This window comes from Mus pahari, chromosome 11, assembly GCF_900095145.1.
Source record: "Mus pahari chromosome 11, PAHARI_EIJ_v1.1, whole genome shotgun sequence".
In the NCBI taxonomy this organism is placed as follows: domain Eukaryota; kingdom Metazoa; phylum Chordata; class Mammalia; order Rodentia; family Muridae; genus Mus; species Mus pahari.
The window spans coordinates 69277891-69293841 of record NC_034600.1 but is presented as its reverse complement, the minus strand read 5'-3'; the positions used below and the strand labels follow the sequence as shown (position 1 = coordinate 69293841).

The window sequence follows — 15951 nt, the reverse complement described above, 5'->3', positions numbered from 1 at the left end:
AGAGAGAGAGAGAGAGAGAGAGAGAGAGAGAGAGAGAGAGAGAGAGAGAGAGAGAGAGAGAGAGAGAGAGAGTCTACTATTTTAATATGTCTTAAGCAGCTCAATGATTGGACCACTGTCAAATTTCCACATTGCTAATGGTTCCTCTCCAATACTCCTGAATTATTATTTACTAAAAATCTATATTACATCTTGGCTACCCTAGACCCAGTCAGTGGGACCTTGACTCCTACATGATTGTATGCTTTCTCTTCTGCAGCTCTCAAACCTGACCCTTCTGCTTCCCCAGAATGGTAGTACTCAATCCTTCTTCCATTGGTTTCCTTGCTCAGAAAATCTGTAGTCCTGCCTCTGCCTCCCTGCCCAGCCATTGGCCACTGGCAACTTTATTTACCAACCAGAAACAGCTGGGGACAGGGAACTTCAACATCTTACATGCTCTCACGTGCAGGATTCCCAAATAACATAACGCAAGCAATAAACCAAAACCACAACATGTCCCTCATTTCTTTCTCAATCATGCCAATGATCTGGAAATTTTACCAGGGGTGAGAACAACCTGAGACCTATTCACTGAGTGTTTCTCTCTCTTTCTGTAAGACTGATCTTTCCTTTAGGAATTGAAATTTAAATCCTTTTATCTTTAAAACATCTACTTAAATGTTGGCATTGAAAGAAGGTCGTAAGGATAATAACAAAGCCCAGTTACCTTGCTGCTTTGCTTTAATTTGCCACAGAGATGGTTTGAGTGTTTCATTTCCAAATCACGGCAGTTATTCTTTTTCATTTCATACAACTAAAGCCCACGAGGGTAAGAAATCCTGGTGCTGAGCCTCAGCCTCTCCTTTGGTTCAAACAGTGTTTATTATACACTAAGCCTTCAAAATATTGCCAGGATAAGGAAGCCAATGTGGAATACATGGATGATGCCTGTGTAGCTTGAGGTAGTTAAGAGAAAATGAGCTGAAGGATTTGACATAATGTGTATAATCTATGATATCCTTATACGGATGAGAGAAAATGAAGAAAAATGACTAAAACACTGGGTAAGGGCAGGAGAATTTCTGTGGGTTCCTAGAGAATTGCGAACAACAGACTTATTTCAGCTTCTTTCTGTTCTGAGGAACATGTTTCTTTTCATCCTTATCTCTCTTCTTGCTGATCTGAAACAGCCTGATAAGTCCAGAAAGCTGAGAAATAAAGAAAGGACTTGTGAAGGGCTTTGGCTGATAAAGCAGACCAGTGAGCTTATTCTGATGTTATCCTTCATCTGACTGGGATGGATCTTCTGAGTGAGGAAGTAACTCCTCAGACTCCCAGAGCAATGTGAAGGACAGGCTCAACAAGAGAGTTAGGAAAGTGAGGGCAACCATTTGTCTTTACGGTAAGGTAATACTTTTCCCAGTTCTTTGTTATATATTATGTGTTAGAAATCCATCCACACTTCTAATTATAGAGTAATCTTTTCCTGCTGTGAAAGTTTTACCTGCCATTATCTATCATATGTGAAGTTTCGGTCCTCTGAGGATGCTAAAACCAGCAAAGGAAAAGGAGAAAACTTATTACCCAGTAAGCCCTGATCTGTGGGAACTCTAATGCCTCGCTCCTTCTTCTCTCTGCAATTTCAGCATCTGTCTTGTAGCTGGATGACTGATATCATATTTACTCAATTTTTCTTAAATGTAAAATGTTGTTGAACTTCTACAAATGGCATATGGTTGGATTTTGTTTTTCTTGTAATTAAGACTTGATCTGAGGAAGAAAGATCTGCCGATAGGCAAGAGAAAGGACGCGCATCACATGGGAAAGAGTCATTAAGATATGTGCTGAGGCTCAGAGAACTGAGTTCCTAGTAGGTTTTCCAGAGAGACACTTGGGATTGTATCCACCACAATAAAGTTACTTTACATGTGATTTTATTAATTCATACTATGGTAACATTGTAATAAACACAAATGCAAGGATATGATGAGGAATAGTCATGTTGAGTGACACATACATAGGGTTGTGATGATCACAAAGGTTCTATTGAGAAGGAAAAGAAAGACTAGGACCAAGGTTGAGGGTAGTGGCAGAGGACTATATCAGACACACTTTCCTGCTGCCCTGTGGTTCGGTAATATCCTAAGCATTAGCATACTCAGATCAAGAGGGATCACAGACTGCTCCTGTTACTATTATATGTTTTCCAGTTTCATAAACAATTCTCACTAAAAATTGACCTGAGATTTCTGTATATTAGGGGTCCATTATATAATAAAACACGCTATAAACATAATCTTTTATGCTGTAATTCTTTGGGTTTGGAATATATATTATTCTACTGGGAAGAATAGAAAGTGTAAAAAGTAAAATACATTTTCAAATTAAAACAGTCAGTTTATTCTCTGCTCATTAAGTACTAAAGAAAAATGTAAAATAAATATTACATACATAAAAGTAGCTCTTAGTTATTAAGCAGTAATGACAATAAAAATGAATGGGAAATACCAGCAAAACACATTTTGGGATATGATTGAGGTAAATAGGGATAGGTAAACAATATCTTGAAAAAGGAAAAAAAATTATCTTTAGGTTCAAAACATCTATAGTCATGGCTTATTCTTCATGTCCAATTTTCTTGGTTGCTTAAGTCACATAAGAAGCAGAAAACTGATTTACAAGTACATTTTCTTCAGACTATTAACAAAGATATCACTGTTTGCTCAATATTTTAATATTACACTATAAGTATTTAATTTAATACCAATTTTATTGACTAAATTTATAAAGGTTAAGACTATTAATTTTATTTTCATATCAGCAAAATAATGTACACACATGGATCATCTTGAAAGTGTCTAGTAAATGTATTTGATCACAGTAAAAGATGTAATTTTTAGGCCCAGGTTCAGGAACAAGCACATCTTGGTAGGCATACAAGGTCATTGTTATAGAGCAGAAGCAGGGTGCTCTAAAACAGACAACTAATAAGCTGTGTTTCAAAGGCAGAGTGGATATGCTCATCAGAAATCTGAATACATTTTAAAACAGTTGATTCAAGAATTAATGATCTTACCAATGCTGTAAAATCAAGAATTGACAAATGGGACCTCATAACATTGCAAAGCTTCTGTAAGGTAACCCTATAGGTGGAACAACAATATGAATTAACCAGGACCCCCAGAGCTCCCAGTGGGTAAACCACCAATCAAAGAAAACACAAGGTGGGACTCATGCTGCTTGTGGACGTTGTACATCGTGGTGCGGAGCCTAGTGCGCACCACGATGTACAACGTCCACAAGCAGACCACTCTGGAAGTCAGTCTGTTGGTTCCTCAGAAAATTGGACATAGACTACCGGAAGATCCAGCAATAATTCTCCTGAGCATATACCCAGAAGATGCTCCAACTGGTAAAAAGAACACATGCTGCACTATGTTCATAGCAGCATTATTTATAATAGCCAGAAGCTGGAAAGAACTTGATGTCCCTCAACAGAGGAATGTATACAAAAAATGTGGTACATTTACTCAATAGAGTACTACTCAGCTATTAAAAACAATGAATTTATGAAATTCTTTGGCAAATGAATGTATCTGGAGGATATCATCCTGAGTGAGGTAACCCAGTCACAAAAGAACTCACTTGATATGCACTCACTGATAAGTGGATATTAGCCCAGAAACTTATATCCAAGGCACAATTTGCAAAACACAAGAAAATCCAGAAGAAGGAAGACCAAAGTGTGGATACTTCTTCATTCCTCCTTAGAATAAGGAACAAAACACCTATGGAAGGAGTTACAGAGACAAATTTTGGAGCTAAGACGAAAGGATGGACCATCCAGAGACCTGTACCCATTTTTTAATAGGGTTATTTGATTTTCTGATTTTCTGGAGTCTATCTTCTTGAGTTCTCTCTCTCTCTCTCTCTCTCTCTCTCTCTCTCTCTATATATATATATATATATATATATATATATATATATATATTGGATATTAGTCCCCTATCAAATTAGAAAGGGCAATTTGCAAATTCATCTGGAATAACAAAAAACCTAGGATAGCAAAACTCTTCTCAATGATAAAAGTTCTTCTGGTGGCATCACAATGCCTGACCTAAAGCTGTACTACAGAGCAATTGTGATAAAAAACTGCATGGTACTGGTACAGCGACAGACAGGTAGACCAATGCAATAGAATTAAAGACCCAGAAATGAACCCACACACCTATTGTCACTTGATCTTTGACAAGGAAGCTAAAACCATCCAGTGGAAAGAAGACAGCATCTTCAGCTAATGATGCTGGGTCAATTGGCTGTTAGCATGTAGAAGAAAACAAATTGATCCATTCTTATCTCCTTGTTCTAAGGTCAAGTCTAAATGGATCTAGGAATTCTACATAAAACTAGAGGCACTGAAACTTATAGAGGAGAAAGTGCGGAAAAGCCTCAAAGATATGGGCACAAGGGAAAAATTCCTGAATAGAACTGTAAGGGCTTGTAAGATTGAGAATTGACAAATGGGACCTCATAAATTTGAAAGCTTCTGTAAGGCAAAACACACTATCAATAAGACAAAAAGGCCAACAACAGATTGGGAAACGATCTTTACTAATCCTAAATAATATAGGGTAAATACTCTTTTTAAATAAATCTTCTTTATACTTACTTATTCATGTGTTTAGTGTGTGTATGTGTGTACACGTGCATGTATGGTTATGTGTCTTTCTTCATGTGTGCTTGATTGTGTGTATTTATGTGAGTGTCTTCATGTGTATTTGTGTGTCTGTATCTTTGTGTGTTTGTATGTGCATATGTGTATATATGAGAATGTGTGTGTGTGTTTGTGTGTGTGTGTGTGTGTGTGTGTGTGTGAGAGAGAGAGAGAGAGAGAGAGAGAGAGAGAGAGAGAGAGAGAGAGAGAGAGAGAGAGAGAGAGAGAGAGAGAGAGAGAGAGAGAGAGAGAGAGAGAGAGCACCTGTTGAAAGAAGAAAGCATTCCAGAAACTATTTGTGGGTTCTCTGTTTTGTGGGTTTTCAGGATTTATATCAGGTTACCAGGCTTGGGGGCAATCATCTTTGTCCACCAAGCCATATTGTTAGTCTGAAAGAAAATAGTTTTTTTTTAATAAACAAGTGTAGCTATCTATATATATGTGATAAAAATAAAACTTTCAAAAAATTTAAAATGTGTTTTTGGCAAAATAAATGTGATTCCATTATACTCTGCTCTTAATTAAGTGTGCTTATTTTTATCCATGGGTCATCAGGTTATGAGACAAATACCTAAAGCACAAATAAAATAGATGAAGGACTCCACAGAAGAATAAATAGGGAGTGCCTAATCATATAAATGCAATAAACATACAAGTATTTTTTTCTACTTACACAGAGTATTGTTAATCTTTATTTTAGTATTGTGTTGATCAAACTAGGTAACTGTACTTCCTTCTTCCTTCTTTGTTTTGCTTTGATTTCTCTTTTCTTTCCTTTTATTCTAACTCTGCATGTTAAGGTTCGGTATTTCAGCTTTGCTAGCCTCAAAGCTATTCAGCTTTCATACGGTACAATATTTTCTGTACGGAATACATGAACATACCTTTCTTTAATTCTTGTTATTTCCAAACAACTGAAGGGTTCCTCCTGGAATAAATGCAAATGAAGTTGTAAATGTTTGAATTTCATGGTCATAGCCGAGGTGAAGGGGGTCCATGTTTTTATGTTATACTGTCTGTTCTTCTGAGTACATTAACATAATGATAAGATGTAAATGTAAATATCTCTTTAGGGTTTTGGAATATTCTTTTACTGTATGCTTCTTACAGAAAATTACTTTGAAATATTTAGACAACCAAACCAAGGATTTGTCACTCAGATTTGTTGTGGATGTACAGACACAAGACACATCCAAGGTACAAGTGACATGTTATATTTTCATTAGGATGCTTGTATCTGTGAGTTTGACTAATCGTTTTCTTTCCCTGGTTATGTTTTATATCTAGATTATACAAAAGTCTAAATATAAAGCAAAAAAGGGAAGTGCCAGCTGAGTATCAGAATTTATCTCCTCTTCCTTTCTGACTCAAGATGCTCCGTGTGATCCATAGCCTCAGCCTCCAAACATGATCCCGTCCCCACTCTGAGGGAGTGTTCCTTCTCATGAATGAATTATTTCTTTTTTTTAGCAGCGTTTTTGGGACAGTGATGTAAAACAGGTGAATGGCTTACTATACAGCAAGATGTAATTGTGAAAATCCTGCTCCTGTTTTGCTTGTAATGAGCGCCTTTCCATTGCATCTTTTCAGCTCTAAAAACCATTCTGCTATAGATTAAGAGTGAAGCTAGAAATTAAATGCACTACAATAGTCAATACACTCACCCATGGTACAAATTTGGCTCATTTGTGAAAGAAAAGTAATTTGGAAGATTATGACGAGGTTTTCAATAAATAGTTCAATAGCATCCATTAAAATTGAAGAAAACACATTCCAAGTACACTTGAAATAAAATGAGAAACTTAATCTTCCAAGAACAAAGCTAGTTTAAAGCTCAACACCTACCATTTTTTTCTGTTAATATCTTTATGACAATCCCTTTTTATTTTGTAACATTATGTATGAGAATAAGAATGTAAGAATACACTTTTGATGTATTTTTTAAAGTAGATAAAAATAGTAATTTAAGTTGGGTGTGGTGGCACACGCCTTTAATCCCAGCACTCGGGAGACAGAGGTAGGCAGATTTCTGAGTTCGAGGCCAGCCTGGTCTACAGAGTGAGTTCCAGGACAGCCAGGGCTATACAGAGAAACCCTGTCTCGAAAAAAAAATAGTAATTTATAAAACCAATGGTGATTTATTCTATATCTTGTTTACTTGAAATTTCATTTTACACTTAATTTTTGTTTATATATATGCAGACTTTTAATACACATGAGTCTTAAATATACTGGCTACATATAGATATTACATTATTCCTTTAAATCATTTATATTTGCTACATCCTAATTTACCACAGTGTGTGTGTGAGTGTGTGTGTGTGTGGTGTGTGTGCATATATATGTATATGTATGTGTGTATGTGTGTGTTTGAATTCAGTGATATTATGAACATAATGAAAGTACTGCTTTTGGGAGTTTCATTTGTATATTTCATATATGTTACTTTATAATTATAGTTACTTATAGTTTTTGGTTGATAAAACATCAATTACCTGAACTATTAAAATGTTTTAGAAAAATTTTATATATCTTGGACAAGACTTTATCTCAAAACTCAATGAAAGTAATTTAATTAATGAGGTGTTTTTATTCATTCTTTCAGAATTTAATACAATGTGCTTTGTTCACATTTACTCTCTCTCTCAGCTCCTCCTATACCCATCCCTTCTTCCATCCCTTCTATCTTAGGGTTTTACTGCTGTGAAGAGACACCACGACCAAGACAACTTTTATAAAGGACAACATTTAATTGTTGGCTTACAGTTTCAGAGGAGCAGTCCATTATCATCATGGAGGGGAAGAAGGCAGCATCCAGGCTGATACAGTGCTGAAGGAGCTTAGAGCTCTACATCTTGACCAGAAGGCAGCCAGGAAAAGACTGATTCTTCTGTACTGGGCAGAGCTTGAGCACTAGGAGCCCTCAAAGTGTGCCTATACAGTGACATGCCTCTTCCAACAAGGTCACACCTATTCCAACAATGTCAAAAATCTTTAAACCACCCACCACCCCACCCCAATCATTTGTCTTACTTTAATGGATATTAAGTACTTGAGTTTTTAAAATTATGCTTCAAATGGAAAATAATTGAAATACAAAATAGATGTTAAATAATTCCATAGTAAAAAAATCAATATCATGTGATATTTCTATGAAACTTAAATCTATTAAACTCCTAATTATCTAAAGATTATTAAATACAGCAGTGGGGAATCAAGCATATAAATAATTGTTTCTTGTATGGATATTTTAAAATAAAAAAGTAACAGTTTAAAACATGAATATTGCATTATGTTCATAGGTGTTAAAATTGGCTATGCTTTGCATATGGCTTTATTTTATGTAACTCTCTTGAGCCTTAGAGAATAAGATTTGAGTTGGGGTGTATGTGTAGTGGGTTAAACATACCATATATTCATATATGCATTAAAACATACACTTTCATCTTTATTTTAATATTTCATTTTTGATGTCACAATTTGTTTGTTTGCCCACTGTGTATTTAAGGCCTCTGAAACTGTAAGCCAACAATTAAGTGTTGTCCTTTTTTTTTATTAGATACTTTCTTTATTTATATTTCAAATGTTATCCTTTGTTTTTTAGCCTACATACCCATTAACAATTCTGCTATAATTACTCCTGGAACACATGTTCCTCTGGGGATTATACTACCTAATAGGAGGAGATTCTTCTTGGCAGTTCCACAGACAGCTACTTTCATGTTTAAGAGATTTATGATGCCTCTTTTCTTTGTAGATGAAGAAAGATCCAAAAGATATGTGTAACTTGAAAGTGGCTTACAACTTAAGAAAAGACACCTTATCAGATAGGCAGCAATAAGAAATGAAATTGACACAAAGTCAGATGTATTCAATGCATACATTTCCAAAGGATAAGTACATTTTTCACACTAAAATCTTAATCATTTTCATAATTTGGTCAGTGTATTTGTAATACATTTATCATATGACAATTTACAAATAGAATACAATTTTATTTTAAATTTGTGCTGATAAATTCCCCAAACACAGGTAGTTTAGACATTAATGAGGACTGGAGTTAGATTTCTAGAAGCTATGTACACATTCCAGACTTAATGGGGTGCACAAGGGCAGACCCAGTAGTAAGGAGTCAGGAATGAAGGAACCCACCTTCAAGCCTACTGAGCTTCAGGTTAATGAGAAACTCTGTCTCAAATGATAAGGATGGTTTGGCATAGGATGATACCTGAGATTGTCCTCTTGTCTCTAAACCCTTGCAAACACACATGCATCAAAACCCACACACAAACCCACACGCATGTGCAATCTCTCTGTCTCTGTCTTATACACACACACACACACACACACACACACACAGGAACACACAGGAACACACACCTACATATTCCCTCTCTTTCTTCTCTCTCTCTCTCTCTCTCTCTCTCTCTCTCTCTCTCTCTCTCTCTCTCTCTCTCTCTCTCTCTGTCTCTCTCTCTGTCTCTCTCTGTCTCTCTCCTTCCCTCCCTTTCTCCCTCCCTCTCTNCTCTCTCTCTCTCTCTCTCTCTCTCTCTCTCTGTCTCTCTCTCTCTCTGTCTCTCTCTCTCTCTGTCTCTCTCTCTGTCTCTCTCTGTCTCTCTCCTTCCCTCCCTTTCTCCCTCCCTCTCTCTCATGAAACACACACACACACACACACACACACACACACACACAGGAACACACACCTATATATACACATACAAATTAAACATTGTCATAATCACTAGCTTTTAAAAAGAGATTGAATCATTTGAAAACATGTAATCAAAATTATTTGTTAATGAAACTTTAGGCTTATATGTCTTTACTACACAAGGTTTTGTGATAAATGAATAGAAATTACAGTTCACTATAGCATGCTTATTCTTAATTTTATTGTTTTATTTTCAGCACTTTGTGAATGTATTGTTTTTTACTTGAAGGTCTACATTTCCTTTTATCTTAACTTTCAATACTTTTACGTCTAGTTACCGCAAGATTCTGTGTTATTTAAATATTAGAATTCACAGCTTGACATTTTTAATGAAGGTCAATCAGTACTGAATCTAAAAAGGTCATCACTTCTTCCACTGTTTGCAAAAAAATCTTTTGTTGGAAAAAAAATCTTTAAAAAGTGTTTGACTGCATCCTATCTGATCACCATGGCTCAAAGCTGTTCTTCAGCAGCAGCAAACCAACAGAACGCTCACATGCATGTGGGGACTGAAAACTCTCTACTCAAGGATAACTTAGTCAAGGAGGGAAGAAAGAAAGAAAGAAAGAAAGAAAGAAAGAAAGAAAGAAAGAAAGAAAGAAAGAAAGAAAGAAAGACAGAAAGAAAGAAAAGACTTCCTGGAATTTAATGTAAATGCTGACACATCATACCCAAACCTATGGGATACAGTGAAATCAGTGCTAAGAGGAAAGTTCACAGCACTAAGTGCCCTGGTTAAAAAACTGGAGAGATCTTTCACTAACAACTTAACAGTACTCCTAAGAGCTCTAGAACAAAAAGAAGCAAACACACACAAGAAGAGTAGACTGCAGGAAACAGTCAAACACATGGGCAAAAATCAACCAAATAGAAACAAAGAGAACATACAAAGAATCAACAAAACCAAAATCTGTTTTTTATGAGAATCAACAACATAGATAAACACCAAGATAAACTAACTAAAGGGCCCAGAGACAGTGTCAATTAACAAAATCAGAAATGAAGAGAGAGGCATAACAACAGAAATGGAGGAAATTTACAAAATCACCAGATCCTACTTCGAAACACAATATTCAACAAAACTAAAAATTTTAGGTGAAATGGATGGTTTTCTAGATAGATACCACATACCAAAGTTAAATCAAGAGCCAGTAAACTATCTAAACAGGCCCACATCACATAAGGAAATAGAAGTTATTAAAAACCTCCCACCCCACCCCCACCCCCAACCCCCCAAAAAAATCCAGGGCCAGAAGGATTTAGTGCAGAATTCTACCAGACCTTCAAAGAAGATCGGATCCCAATATTCCTCAAACTATTCCATAAAATAGAAACTTTTTATTTCTAAGGAAAACTACCTAATTCATTCTATGAAATCACAACTACTCTGATCCCTAAACCACACAATGACCCAACCAAAGAAATAGAACTTCAGACCAATCTCGCTTATGAATATCTATGCAAGGATATTCAATAAAATTCTTGCAAACTGAATCCAAGAACACACTAAAACCATCATTCACCACAATGAAGTAGGCTTCATCCCAGGGATGTAAGGTTGGTCCAATATAAAAAAATCCATAAACACAATCCACTATATAAACAAACTCAAAGAAAAAAATTACATGATCATCTCCTTAGATGAAGAAAAAGCATTTGACAAAATACAATACTCCTTCATGTTAAAAGTATTGGAGAGATCGGGAATTTAAGGACCATACCTATGCATAATAAAGCAATTTACAGCAAACCAACAGCCAATATCAAGTTAAATGGAGACATTCTTGAAGCAATCCCACTAAAATCAGGGAAAAGACAAGGATGCCCACTCTCCCCATAGCTAGCCAATATAGCACTCAAAGTACTAGATAGAACATTAAGACAATAAAAAGAGACCAAGGGGATACAAATTGGCAAAGAAGAAATGAAGGTATCACTGTTTGCAGGTGATGATAGTATACATAAGTGACCCCAAAAACTCTACCAGAGAAACTCTCCAGCTGATAAACAACTTCAGCATAGTGGTGGGATATGAGATTAACTCAAATAAATCAGTAGCCTTCCTTCATACCAATGATAAACAGGCTGAGAAAGAAATTAGAAAAACAAGTCCTTTAACAATAGCCACAAATAATATTAAATATCTTGGGGTAATTCTAACCAAACAAGTGAAAGACCTGTATGACAATAACTTCAAGTCTCTCAAGACAGAAATCAAAGAAGATCTCAGAAATAGAGAGATTGCCCATGCTCGTGGATTGGCAGGATTAATATACTTAAAGTGGCCATTCTACCAAAGGCAATCTACAGATTCAATGCAGTCCCCATCAAGATCTCAACACATTTCTCCAAAGACATGGAAAGAGCAGTTCTTAAATTCATCTGGAAAGGAAAACAAAACAAAGCAAAACAAACATAAAAAAAAAAAAAAAAAATTAAAAAAAAAAAAACAGAATAATGAAAACAGTTCTTAACAATAAAAGAATGGCTGAGGGAATCACCATCCCTGACCATCTCTGTAGCTTTACTACAGAGCAATAGTGATAAAAACTTCATGGTACTGGTAGAGAGACATACGTTGATTAATGGAATAGAATTGAAGACCCAGAAATAAAACCAAAAATTTACAGATACTATATCTTTGTCAAAGAAGCCAAAATATAAAATGGAAAAAAAGAAAGCATCTTCAATAAAGATGATAACTGACTGTCTGTACATAGGAAAATGAAAATAGATTCATATTTGTCACTGTGCACAAAGCTCAAGTCCAAATGGATCAAGGACCTCAACATAAAACCAGATACACTGAATCTAATAGAAGAGAAAGTATGAAGAGCCTTGAACTCATTGGCACAGGGATTTCCTAAACAGAACTCCAATGGCTCATGCTCTAAGATCAAGAATTGATAAATGGGACCTCATGAAACTGGGAAGCTTCTGTAAGGCAAAGGACTTAGATAATAGGACTAATCTGCAACCTACAGATTGGGGAAAAAGTCTTCACTAACCCCACATCTGATTGAGGGCTAATATCCAAAATAAGTTAAGATGCTAACCACCTAAAATCCAAACAACCCAATCAAAAAATGGGATATAGAACTAAACAGAGAATTCACAACAGAGGAATCTCAAATGGTGGAGAAGCACCTAAAGAAATGTCCAAAGTCTTTAGTGATCAGAGAAATGCAAATCAAAACGACCCTGAGATTATACCTTACACCAATCAGAATGGCTAAGATCAGAACCTCAGGTGACAACACATGTTGGAGAGGATGTAGAAAAAGAGGAACACTCCTCCCTTGCTGGTGGGATTGCAAACTGGTACAACCATTCTGAAAATCAATCTAGAGTTTCCTCAGAAAATTGGTAGTAGATCTACTGAAGACCCAGCAATACCACTCTTGGGAATATACCCAAAAGATGCCCCACCATGCCACAGGAGCACGTGTTCCACTTTGTTCATAGAGACCTCATTTGTGATAGCCAGAAGCTGAAAACAACCCAGATTTCCCACACAAAAGAATGGACAGAGAAAATGTAGTTCACTTACACAATGTAATAGCACTCAGCTATTAAGAACGAGGATATACTGAGTTTTGTAGGCAAATGGACGGGATTAGAAAATATCATCCTGAGTGAGGTAACTCAGACCCAAAATGACATACATAGTATGTACTCACTAATAAGTGGATATTAGCCAAAAAAATAAAAATAAGTACAGAATACCAAAGACACAGTCTCCAGAACTCAAAAAGTCAACAAGCTGAAGGGCCCAAGTGAGTATGCCTGAGTCTCACTTGGGAGGGAGAAGAAAGGAATCACAAGTGGAGAGGGTGGGAGGGACATGGGAGGGAAAGTGGAGGAGGTGGGGAAAGGGAACCCTGAGCTGCTATTGGTTTAGGGAAAAGGTCTGAAGCATCGAGGGCTTCAGAAAGAATGGAAACAGGCAACCTCGGGAGGAAGGAGGTTGGAGGGGACCCTCCAGAATGCACTAGAGACCTGGGAGGTGAGAGACTCTCAGGACTCAAAGGGAGGGACCTTAGATGAAATGCCTGACAGTAGGGAGAGGGAACTTAAAGAGCCCACCTCCAGCAGGAAGACCGGGCATCAAGTAAGGGATGGGGTTGCCATCCCACAGTCAAAAATCTGACCCACAATTGTTCCTGTCTGAAAGAACTGTAGGGATGGACATTGAGAGGAACCTAAGGAAAAGTCCAGTGACAGGCCCAAAATGGAATCCAGCTCAAGGGGAGGTCCCAAGGCACGCCACGATTACCGAAGCTATGGTGAGCTCACAAAAAGGGACCTATCATGACTGCCCTCCAGAAGACCCAACAAAAAGCTGTAAGAGAGTCAGATACAGATTTTATACCCCACCAATGGACAGAAGCTGCTGACTCCTGTGGTTGAATTACAGAAAGGCTGAAAGAAGCTGAGGAGAAGGGCAACCCTGGAGGAGGACCAACAGTCTCAATTAATCTGAATCCCCGAGATCTCTCAAATACTGGAACAGCAACTAAGCAGCATTCACCAGCTGATATGAGGCCCCCAACTCATATACAGCAGAGGACTGCCAGGTCTTGTTTCAGTCAGAGAAGATGCACCTAGCCTTCTAGAGACTAGAGGCCCTAGGGAGTTTGGAGGTCAGGTGAGGTGGGGCGTTGTGTGGAGTGGGGACATCCTCGTGGAGATGGGGAGACGGGGAGGAGGTATGGGATGTTGAACAGTCGGAGGATGTGGGGCATAAAATCTGAAGTGTAGAAAAATATAGCCGTTTCCTGATAGGCTCTGCCAGTATCTGACAAATACAGAGGTGCATGCTTGCAGCCAACCGTTGGACTGAGCATGGGGTCCCCAATGGAGAAGCTAGAGAAAGGAACAGAGGAGCTGAAGGAGTTTGCAATCCCATAGGAAGAACAACAATATCAATGAACCAGAATCCCCAGAGCTCCCAGGACTAAACCACCAACCAAAGAGTACACATGGAGGGACCCATGGCTCCAGACCCATATGTAGCAGAGGATGGCCTCCAGGATGTACTTGGGCGTGGCATGCTTAAAGATGAGATCTGGCTAGAAGATGCTGAATTTGTAGCCCTGCCCAATCTTGTGCGGACTGTTGCCGGGGTCGTAATGTGTCTGGTTTTATTTGTTCCACTCGAAGCCCAAGTGCAAGCAGATGGTTTGTGCGACTGGTAGGCGTGGCCAGCCAGTGGCTTCTCCAAGCTGAACTCTCCCTGGCCCTGCCCCATGCCCTCCCTCGCATGCCAGAAGGAGATGTCCTCAGCATCACCTGGAGCCAGAAAGCAGCTGTCCTCATTCTTCTCCAGCACATGCGCAGTCCACAGGCAGCTTGTGCGCTGTGAGCAGCTGCTGACTATAGTGGCATGCAGCATAGTTAGCCAGACTCTGCTGGATCAGGTCCTCCTTCATCAGCACTGCCTCGCCAGCTGCCTTCCTCTCCGCCTCCACTGGTGGTGTGGCCTCTTTGGGGTCCACTGTGTCCACTCAAGTTCCTGGGCTGGGGGGCCGCTCCTCAGGTTCGGGGCTGTGGGTGGCCTTGGGTTCTGGTTCGAGGATGGGGAAGAGAGACTCTCTCTCCACACCCAGGTCCTGCTTCAGTTGGAACAGCTTCTGTCTAAGAACACCTCGGTGGTATTCATGGAGCCTGGTCCTGGCCATGTGTGCAAGCAACTGCTGCAGCAGGCTCTCCCAGTTGCCCATGTCGAGGTGGTGGCTGCAGGCATGACTCTTACTCTCAATGCCCTGGAAGATGACCTGCTGCTGGTTATAACTCTTCCTTGAACACTGACTTCAAATTGGAGCTGAACGAGGTGGTCAATGCCTAGACTCTTGCCAGAGGCTTCCAGGCCGGAGGAGCTTGGGGATCTCATCCTCTGTGAGGGTCGTCATGTCTCGCCACTATTCCAGGTTCTTGCTCTGCTCCAGTTCCATGGACACCTGGATGTCCTCTAACAGGTCCTCCATGTCTGCACTGTGAGGCCGATGAGGAAGGCGTAGGGTTCGTGCATCTCCACCACTAGGTCAAAGTCGTCCTCTGCACTGATGTACTTGGCCAGCAGGTCCATGGGCTTGGCCTGCCCATCTCGGATTCGGATCTGTAGCTAAGCTTGACCTGCTGCAAGTGGAAACTCCCTCCTCCTCCTCCTCCTCCTCCTCCTCCTCCTCCTCCTCCCAGGTCTTAAAGTGTTCTGCCTCCCGCTGCAGCATCTCCAGCTCCTGCTCCCGCAGGGTTTTCTCCAGTTCCTACTCTAGCTGCAGCCAGCAGTTTGACCTTTTGCAGGTCCAGCAGGTTGTCCTCCCAGATCCTCCGAGCCCTTCTTCCACATGAAGTTGCCCACCAAGTTGTTGTCTCCAAAGGGGTTGTCGGTGTTGCTGTAGCCCGTGGACTCCTCTCCTGAACCCATTTTCTGGCACTTCTTGCGCTCCTTAGCTTCCTTCTTTGCCAGTTGCCTTGCACGCAAAAGCTGCTGGGTGTTGTTGTTGTTGGTGGTGGTGGTGGCGGTGGTGGTGGCGGTGGTGGC

General features: G+C 39.1%; 1 pseudogene; it reads right to left on the bottom strand.

Moving 5' to 3' along the window:
• LOC110328915 overlaps positions 1 to 15951 on the bottom strand; it is a 32558-nt pseudogene that overhangs the window by 15589 nt on the left and 1018 nt on the right.